Source organism: Symsagittifera roscoffensis, chromosome 1 (assembly GCF_963678635.1).
Source record: "Symsagittifera roscoffensis chromosome 1, txSymRosc1.1, whole genome shotgun sequence".
NCBI classification, from domain to species: Eukaryota; Metazoa; Xenacoelomorpha; order Acoela; family Convolutidae; genus Symsagittifera; species Symsagittifera roscoffensis.
Window position 1 is genome coordinate 25,502,101 of NC_087062.1, and position 10,300 is coordinate 25,512,400.

The 10,300-nt window shown below is 37.0% G+C and overlaps 1 protein-coding gene across 3 annotated transcripts in view; it reads left to right on the plus strand.

Annotated features, from left to right (window-relative positions):
- The first annotated feature begins 8,595 nt into the window (after positions 1–8,595).
- The window catches only part of LOC134841849 (slit homolog 1 protein-like), a 12,228-nt gene continuing 10,523 nt past the window's right edge, over positions 8,596–10,300 (plus strand). The window contains exon 1 of one of the 3 annotated variants that reach the window (XM_063857898.1): positions 8,596–8,708. The gene's annotated coding sequence lies outside the window, so the exon portion shown is untranslated. Of the gene's footprint in view, positions 8,812–10,300 lie in introns of all 3 variants that reach the window. The other 2 variants (XM_063857892.1, XM_063857917.1) reach the window with 2 other exon arrangements.

Here is a 10,300-nt window from a genome sequence, read left to right on the forward strand (position 1 = left end):
GTTTGGGTTGACGATCACTATTCTGATTGAGCTGCAAAAGTCCGCTATTCAATCGCAATCGATTGCGATAGGTATGCGGCAGCAAAAAGTTAAACGACACATTTAAGGCTAGCTAGGAGGACCAGTTAAGTTTTGTACCTAGTGAACTCGAGATAGAGCAGATTTTGCGAAAAGAGCAGAATTGTTCTCGTCTTTGACGACGACTAGTTTGAAATAGGTAGGATGAGTCATCAGGGCCTTGAAAGAGCTAGGGTTGTTCAGAGTGTGTTACTTTGTAATGGCATTTCTTTACAATCGAGAAAATTGTTGAAAATATGTTGTTTTGCATGTTGCTTGAAGCGTTGTTTGTACTGTTCGCCTGTTTGAAGAAAGCTGCTTTGTTTTTGTTCTTTGCGTGGTTTGTACTGTTTGACCGTTTAAAGAAAGTTACTTTGTTTTTGTTCTTGTAAATGAGGTTACTCCTTGCTCAGATTTATTTTAGATAGAGAACGTCACAAAACCGAAAGTTTTAGATAATTCGGCGATCGGATAAACTCATTCATCGTCTCTTTTTAATATTGCGTGAAGCGACAATACTGCACTACTGACGGTAATTTTTGTTAATAAATTAGGCAAGAATTTAAAATTAAATTCAGAACAACTGACTTTTGAAAACGAGGAATGTAGATATGTTTGACGGTGTGATTGCAAGATATTTCTGTAAGTTTTTATCATTTGAGTTAACATGTCGCATTTCGGAATCCAATTCAAGGGAGTCTCGACATCGAGCTGAATTAATCTACTTTCTTTAAATCTGATCTAATAGGGCGTAATTTTGCAAATGTGTTGGGTCAGATAACGCCTGGCTAGTCAAACGTTTTGACACGTGGTGTCGCAGTCTGTCCCTCAAAGATAGCTCACTCAATTCCGCTGACAATATGCGAGCGACTTCCGCCGATGAGGTCCATAACTTTCGTTTGCCTCATCACATTGAACGAAGCAGTCAGCATTTGATAGAAGCATCGATTGTTTCAGCAAAATTGAAGACTACAAGCCTAATGACGCAAAATTTTCAAGTGGTCGAAAAATCGCCGTAAGAGAGTAAAATTGTTCTCGCACGATGCAAAAATACCGTGGTAGAGGAGTATAATCGCTTAGGCTTTTGCTTGCCGATAGAATGTTTTCAACAGCTTTTTTTAATTTTTAAGTTTGTGTTCCTCATATTTTGTGGCGGACAAGCAAGAATGTTTAGCGGCTCCCTTTAAACAATACAAGCCCATCTGCAAGTTCGTTTTTGCGCTTATAGTAATTTTCAGATGGGTATTTCTGACATTACAAACGGTCAGGCCACGAAGGCTGAGGTCCGGGTCGTCTATATTTTTCCACCATGTTCTAGTTCTCGTGAAAATCAACTCCTGTTGTTTGAGTGAGGGTGTTTCCAATGCTTAAAAGTTTATTTTATGTTTCTCTGAAAAACATTCATTTGGTTTGGGTTGAAGATTCGTATTTAGATTGGGCAGCAAAAATCCGCTATTCAACCGCAATTGATTGCGACAGGTATGCGGCAGCAAAATGTTAAACGACACATTTAAGGGTAGCTAGGAGAACCAGTTGGGTTTTGTACCCAGTGAACTCGTGATAGAGGGCTCAATGAGGAAACGACAATCGTTGGAGATCTTTGGTTGTAATTCAGTTTTTTGTGTTTACTTTGTCGCATGATTTGCAGTACAAGTAAGCAATCGTTTTTTTCCTCTAAATCTGGGTTTGGCTCAAGTCGTTGGCCTAGCTAAATTAGCCTATTAAAACTTCAGCAATAAGGCAGGCCCGATTTGCACTCACATATTCTTGCACGTGTTGTGACATTTTCGATACTTCGCGTATCACTTAAGGCAGATTCGAGAAGTGCCTTTGCTGCAGTGAGTCAGAGCTTTGGTTCTTCTTGTTGTGGCTTAATTTTTTTTGTGGTTTCTTAGATTTTTTTCATGTAATAGGATTATATAGCTCATTAATACATCTGCCGTGAATGATGATGTCCCTCCTTCCACCGGCATGATATTGCGGGTGCGTTCGAACAACAATTAAAAACCTCAGCGACTCCGAATGATCTGAATAATGCATAGTCATCGGTACCATACCCCAAATTAAATTAATTCATCCATATACACCGAGTTTTTGATACAAAGTTGTATGCGTAAGCAATTACAAAAAAAAACTTTCTAGAACGTACTTTCTGTAATTAATTCAGTTGTGTTCTATCAGTTTTAAATGTTAAAGGGACTCTCAGATTTATTTTTCGAACAAATTTTAGGAGATGAAAAATTGAGACCGTGCACTATGATTTGGAGAAAAGTTTTTTTCAATTGCGCTCAAAATGAATTCAATTTTTCGGTAGGCAGAAGGGTCGACGCAGAAGGGTCGATAGGCTAGCCTGTGCAAAAAAAAGTTGAATCTGATTCTTTTTTTTGTACATTGTCCTTGTTACGGTAGACATGTGCAGGTGGCAATTTTTGTGCTAAGGGTTAGTATGCTGTGTTCAGTGCTTGCAGTTAACTTCAAATTTCTCCATCTTTTCTATATGCTCCAAAATCATCATAAATGAATTGACTTGTAATTTTTAGTTATTAGGTGTTCTCTTGGTGGTTTATGCATTCTTTGTTGCAAATGTGAACAAAAGATGGCAGGTAGATCATGGGACCATTCGCCCTCCATTCAGAATTGTTTTCCCAAACAGAAAGGCCAAGAAGCTACCCTGAGTAAAACAGTTTTTCTAACCCTCATTTTGGAAAAGTTCTGCTTGTTCGAAAATGAGGCATATTGGTTTTTGCTGTTTGCATCAATTTTTTTCTTCAGTCTCCATCCCTGAATTGCCAAACTGCTCTCACTCACTGCTGTTTAGCAGCACTGTTTAGCGCAATTATCAACGTTAAATTAATTTTGTCAGACATATATGAAAACTTCGATCTTAGTTCTCTTTAAAATGTTGTTCAGATTATTGAAAATCGATCGTTTTCTTCTTTTTTACGTCAACGAACGAATTTGGGTATCGCATTTAGCAAAAAGACTAGCTAGAACACCTGCCGTTGCATGCAACTGGGGCTGGGCGGCTAATTTTAAAAAGACGTATTTTGAAAAAACTGGGATTTTCTGAACAATTTGAAGATTTTGTGACGATATATGCACTGACACTGAAGCTCCTATTTTTGGTGTTCCTTGGCAAGTAGTGTTGTTTTTTGGGTTCCAATGGGGAACACTGTACTTGGTTCGTTTGCCGAACCTCTTCTGCTGCTTGCCTCTACATCGAATTCGGTTTTCACTTAGGTCGCTGGAAGCTCGTTCATAATTTTTTTCTTCCATGTAATTTTTTTCCTTTTCACTATTTGTGGCAATGCCATTAACATGTTTCACTACTTGTGGCAATTTAATTGTGTTTGGGAATGCCATTAACTTAGTTTTCTCAGTTGACACTTATTGTGGTGCTAGTAATTTCCCCAGAAATTTTATCCTCTAGTTTCTTTAATTGACAGTTTTTTTTAGCAAAAATTTCGGACCTGACATTCTGACAAAATCGAATATATATTCAAGCAACGGTATTAGCTCTCTAAGGTTGTCATTTTATTTTCATTGGGGAACACTGTACTTGGTTAGTTTGCCGAACCTCTTCTGCTGCTTTGCCGAACCTCTTCTTAGGTCGCTGGAAGCTCGTTCATAATTTTTTTTCCTTTATTTTTTTCCGAATAAATATTCAAGCAACGGTATTATTTCTCAAAGGCTGTCATTTCCAATGGGGAACACTGTACTTGGTTCGCTTGCCGAAACTCGGACCTGATATTCTGACAAAATCGAATATATATTCAAGCAACGGTATTAGCTCTCAAAGGCTGTCACTTTCATTTCCAACTGTTTACATAGATCTGCTGCTAAGCATGGACGAAGGTAGTCGCGGTTGAAGAAACTAATTTGATTGACCGACTTTTTGGCCTATGAGCAAGGCCTTTAAATGCATAGTTGTGCGGCCCAAAACTAAAAGCCAGGAGCTGGATGTAAAGTCATCTGCCTTTTCGTATGCTTGCGAACAAATCAATTTGGTAAATAAGATCTTTTCGGTGAAGTGGGTTGATACATCGCTACTTGGGTTGATACATCGAAATTTGCTACTTGTACAGTCCGTTTTGGTTGAATGGTTTCTCTGTCTCAGGAAGATGAAAAGCCGCAATTTACTAGATCGTTTTCGATGCGCAAACAACGGACTATTATAATTGGAATGCAAAAATGTTGTCATTAATCCGAAATAGTGCAGCAGTGCAAGCTCCACAGTTAGTTCTTATCATAAGTGTATTGGTAGCAGTGAACTTTGAGTATACAAAACTCATTGGTGTTCCGGTGTCAATTTGGTCTGCAACTCGGAGTTTTAACCAACTTCAAATCTATGTTTTGCGAAAATGAGAGAGTACTTGATTAAAAAACCTCTATTTGTGCACTTGGATTTTTGTCAAAACCGAGCCCTCCCGCTTGAAAATTGTTAAGAACTTTATGCCAAGTCAATTGTTTTTTTTTTGTGGTTCCTCTTCTTTCAAGTGACTGAGGTTAAAATTTTGATCAAACATCTCTCGCTGAATATTGGAAAAAACTTTCAGGGTAAGAATATGTGTCGTGTCGGGCATTGGCAACTAAGTTTTTTCATACTCGGAAGAGCAGATAACAGGTCCGCAAACAGTTTCACAATTAAAACCGGTTTTAATTGTGAAACTGTTTGCGGACCTGTTATCTGCTCATTAAGTTCATTAACTGCACGTTTCATACCATCCGGTATTTTCGCCTTAGCTGGCGCAAGCAGCTGTGGATCAGTTGCCGTCAAAATTTTGTCTTCTAAGAGCGTCAGTTTCAAAAAATGTTTTGTTTCGGTTTTGAAAGGCATTGTGAGGTATTTTTTTAACTAATGTTTATCGATGTGATAAGTACATTGTTTAAATTATTCAACTCATTGATTGATGGAGGAATCGCCAACCTAAACTTCTCTTCCAAATCTTGCAATGATACCACACTTTTGTCATTTTGTCCATGTTTCTCATGACATTTTGAAATTGACAGTAAGTCACTGCTAGTTTATGAGGGGCGTTTTGTTGTCAATTAGTGAAACTACCCGACCCTATAAATGGGCCTTGGCTCTTTTTTTTAGGTTTTGATGCATGATTTGAAGCGTCAAGTCACAGATTGAGTAGATTAAACTTGGGCATTTTTGGATGTCATACGCCTTCGAAAAAAAAAGTTCCCAAGGTTAAATGAATTCTCTGCAATAATTTTCGAAAACGCTTACTTGAAGATCAAAATAGCCATCCGGAACCTAACTGTAATTTCATTTACTATGGGGACGAGATGTCCACCTGCCATTACAAGTTTTCTCAAGCTCGACTTTGATGCTTGCATTTGGTGAAAACTTCTTCCTTTGAAATTGATTTTTTCAAAATTTTGTTTCGATATTCCATTAGCACATGCAACCGTATCAACGAGAAGTGTACGCTGGAGGCTTGGAACGATTCGAATGTCTTAAAATAAAATAACTCCGTTCCTTCTTCCTGAATTACTGCGAAAACTCTAATAACTTTGTGTTCCGGTACTTTACCTAACAGTCACTGTTTAAGTGAATTTTCTTGATTTGCTTGAATTATATGAACTGTTGGACGAACTTGGTCGCTTGACAATTTTTTCTTATCTGCATGAAAGAACTTTATTGCTTTTAGCACTGCGGTTTTTGTCGGTACTAACACTGACTTGAAGTTTAGCCAACCTTCCCCTCTTTATCTCATCCGGTGGGGACATTCGAAGCGAATGCTCCCATAAAGTATGCGTTTTCACTTGCACAGCACATCTGTTGGGGTTGTATACTCATTGGTTGCAGCTGAAAAAAAAGTTGTTTGAAAAATGACTTAAGCTTTTCCACCTTCCCACTGAAAAAATGTTGAACAACAGTTGCCCTTGCAACCTAATTGAAAGTTGCTTACAGAACAAGAAAAACCTCTAAAAAGTAGACGCTTTTTGAGCAGACTCCGTGGAGCCGAAAGAAAAATTGAACCAAATTTTTTCAAGTCCCAAGTTTTCTACCTTGAACAACCTTGCAAGTACAATGAAAACTCTTTACAGGACAGGCAAACGTTGTGATCTGGTAACGAAAACCGAAAATATTAGAGCAAACACCAGGTGATCTGAAAAAACAATCAGAAATTTATTTTGAAAGATCTTTTTTAATTTTCAAGCCCCCTGAAACTACAATGAACAACACTTGCAATTGCATTTTGAATGAGAGTTGCTTACAGAACAAGTAAAATCAGCGAAGTGGCAACTAAGCTACCAAAACTTGAGCAGACAAACGAACATCCGATAAACATTTGATTCCATAGATGGTGAAAAAGGATGTTTTATATTGACGGTTTTCATGTTTCTGTTGCATTTTTTTGTTCCCAACATCTTGATTAATTTATTGATTTTCATGACGAGAGGCTTAAAATTTGAGAGGGGACGCAAGTGCAAAAAAAAGCCAGAAAAACATGATTTTTATGAATTTCTTTCGTTGTTTTTGTTTCTTATTGTTTAATAAATAGTTGAAAAATTATCATTGATTGGTCATAATTTTGCAGAAAAAAGCTGTGTAAATATTTTTTTGCAAAAAGAATCGATTATAATGGCTTGTTGAGTGGAAAAATTGATTTTAAGGATTTATTTTGAGATAATTATCAGTTATAAAGGAAAATAATGGATTCAAGGGAATATTTTGGTATGAAGAAAACGACAATAATCAATTAACAATTGATTTAAGTTGTAAAATTGGCATCTACAATCGATTATTTTGTCCAATAATTTTGTCAGTAAATATCCAATACAATCGATTATCATCAATGAATTTCCAATGTGGGTTTCTAACAGATTCTATGAAGAATCTACACAGATTTTATACTGCAAAAATTCGACTTTGCTTACTAAATATACGATGTTTCTGAACTGTATAAAATCCTTATATTATCCATTTTGGTGTCTAGTTGGGTTGCATCTAATTTTTGTTTCACTAGTAGAAAATCAGTATTAAAATCGTTAAATATCGATTGCTATCTTAGCTTCGCCACTGCCGATAAGTCGTTTACTGACAACATTGTTCTGCCCGTTGCTAGCTGAAATTTTTCACGGGGAATTTTTACCAGAAACGTTTTAACATGGAATTTTTACCAAACTCGATAAACAAATTTCATTGACAGATGTATTGACGCCGTTTTCTTTGGCTCAAGACAATGATTTCACGGTTTCTCATCAAAATTTTGTTTGTTCTAACTGCCTCTTTTCAAATATTCCACTAATTATAACTTATCCTAATTGAGTTATTGCATTGTCGTCTTGTAAAAGGTGGGTCTGGTAAAAGACCTAGCCCCCACGGGGACCGACCTTTTACCAGACCGACCTTTTACCAGAAAGGTAATAACATGGACCTCTTACCAGACTCGATAAACAAGTTTGATTGACAGATATATTGACGCCGTTGAGTCTGGTTAAAGACAATGATTTCACGGTTTCTCAACAAAGTTTTGTTTGTTCTAATCGCCTCTTTTTCATATTTTCCACTAATTTTAACTTATACTAACTGAGTTGTTGCATTGCCTTCTGGTGAAAGGTCGGTCTAGTAAAAGGTTGGTCTGGTTTCACATAACTTTTTCCAACGACTCCAGTCTGCCAATTGTTTTCAAAATTTAGTTTTTTTTGTGGGTTTCATGAAATTTTGTTTGCAGTTTTGACAGAGCTGTTGATTGTTCCAGCTTTGGATTTCTATCACAGGCCAGAAAAAATTCATGTTGGTCTTGATTCCTTGTACAACACGCGTACGCTAAAAAACCGGCGCTTTGTACGAGAAATCAAGAGGAAAAAATCAGAACCTATGGCTCCAATATGATTGGTGACTAAAATTGGTGTAAATTTTGAAGTGCAAACATTGGAGACCGTTTAAATTTGGTTAAGTGGTTTTTATATCTTTAAAACTCATCAAAAGTCAAAAGAAGACTTTAAATGGTCGACCGAATGCTAAAACCGATGCAACAACTTTTCAGTATCAAAGACAAAGAGCAAGACGACGATCTCTAAACAAACTTGCAGCGTTTAATGAATGTATCGCCTTTATGCATATTTTAGGAAAAGAATTGCATCAAGCTTTTTAAAGTGCACCACCGTAAAAAATTAAGACAAACTTGCACCATTTGAGGAGACTACTAGGAAAACCTGAATTTTAGCGCTTCTAAGACTTACAATTTTTCTTTCTTCAGGTCATTTCTGGTGTAGTTGTTTTATTCGAAAAATCCAGACAAACAAGCGTCACGGCAAAAACAATTGAATTTTTGAAGTGAGTGAAAAAACAACATAACAAAACTGTTCAAATTAGGATTTACCGGCTGACAAGGGGAATTAAAGGCTGCGTGGGAATAAAGTCCTATTTGGTATGTTAGAACTAATCGGCTCAAATCGTACCATTCTTTATTTTGAACTGAAATTATGCCTGATTTTTAATAATCGGCCAGGAGATTTTCAAATAATCCTTCGAGTGAAATGGGGTTAGATCTCATTTTCATTGTAGATTGGACCAAGATTATTTGTGATCGACACTGCGCACTATTATTTGAACAAATCGACCAACAATTTTCTTTGAATGTACCAAATCATTCCATAAGGGACCAAAAGTTGGCGTTTCTTTTACCAAGGTACGTTACAAACCTCATTTTGATTTTTTAAATTATGAATTGAGTTTTTGAAACATCTTCGCTGTCCGGTGGAGGGAGATATCATCAAGTTTATGAATGTTTTGTAAGTATCTTGCTTTACAATTTAAATTGACGTAATTAAGAAATATGACACGACAGTTTGAACTGCTTTTGGAGGATTCTCTTCAAAAAAGCGCTTTTTGTTAGAAATCTTAATCTTAAAAGTTAATAAGGCTATAATTACAACAACTGGCTTTTGTTTCGACCAGGTGATAGCCCTTGACTTAGATAGTTTGAAGAATTCAGCACCTTGTTTGCAAGTAAACCTGGTGTTTTTGAATGCAGACCCAGACTAAACTCTTCTCAACTCTGCTCCATGTTTCCAATAAGTGGATGGCCCTAAAGCCTTCAACAAGACTGCAATCAAGTCAAGCAGCGTTCTGATTTTTGAATTTTTTCCTCCCCAGCCAAAATGAAAGAGTTAGGATTCATTTAGCAAACAGTCAGGAATCAGTTTGCATTACTTTAAGTCGTGTAAATGATTTATATGAACAATTAATTAGCTTGCCTGAAATCTGTTTGCAATACAACTGGCAGTACAACAGGGCAGTACAACAGTGCCGAAGTTCAGCATTGGCCGAAAATTAAAAAGTGTTCAACAGTGCCGAAAATTGATGATTTTCGGCTTTGTTGAACAATAAAATTATTTTCGTCACTGTTTTACTTCGGCACTGTTGAACGCCCCCTTTGCGGGGCAGTACAACAATTCGCGCTTACGCGTTCATCTTTATAAGTTCTTCATCATAAAATATGTTCTAAAAAGAGCACTTGAATAATTTTCAGAACATGGACACACTGGGAAATTTCCCAAAAAAAAATAACAGGTGATATAATTTAAAAAGACCCTGTTTTGGACGAAAATTCTGCGCCGCAGGGCAAAATTTTTGAAAAACAGGCCAAAAAAGGCGTTTTTTTGGCACTTTTTGGAAAATTTTGATCAAAAAATCGCATTTTTTCGCGGCGCGCGCGCTCCCCACTCAAAATTAGTATATATTGGCGCCAAAGGCGCCTTTAGAAAAATTTTAGGGTCGGTCGGCCAAAAATCTATTTCTCAAAAAGTACCAAAGGGGGGGACCCTTTAGGTTGGCAGGGGGTCGAATCCCTAAGGAAAGAAGGGCGTCCGCCCCCGCCCCCCCCCCCCCTAAATCCGCCCCTGGTTTTAATTAATTATGCCTTCTGAAAGAACTAAATTGGTTTGAATAAAAAACTACCCAAAAACATATGTTCCGTTACTTGCTTCGCAAGTCAGAACCGTAAACATTTTTCCCCCGCTTTTTTACGCTCGCTCAAAAAACGTCTAACAAACATTTGGGATTGATTGTTCGAACTAATCCCAAAAAAAAGGGGTGAGAAAACTATCTTAGGCAGTATGTTGTCATCGCAACTTTAGGCACGTTGAAGAAAAATTTGCACCAGTTGAAGTGTGGCATAACTTTAAAGGCGTGAATTTGATTTCGTTAATATAAGTGATGGCAAAATTTATATTTTTGTAATTTTTCCGTGCTAATTTATTGCAGCTAAACTGTGAAAAG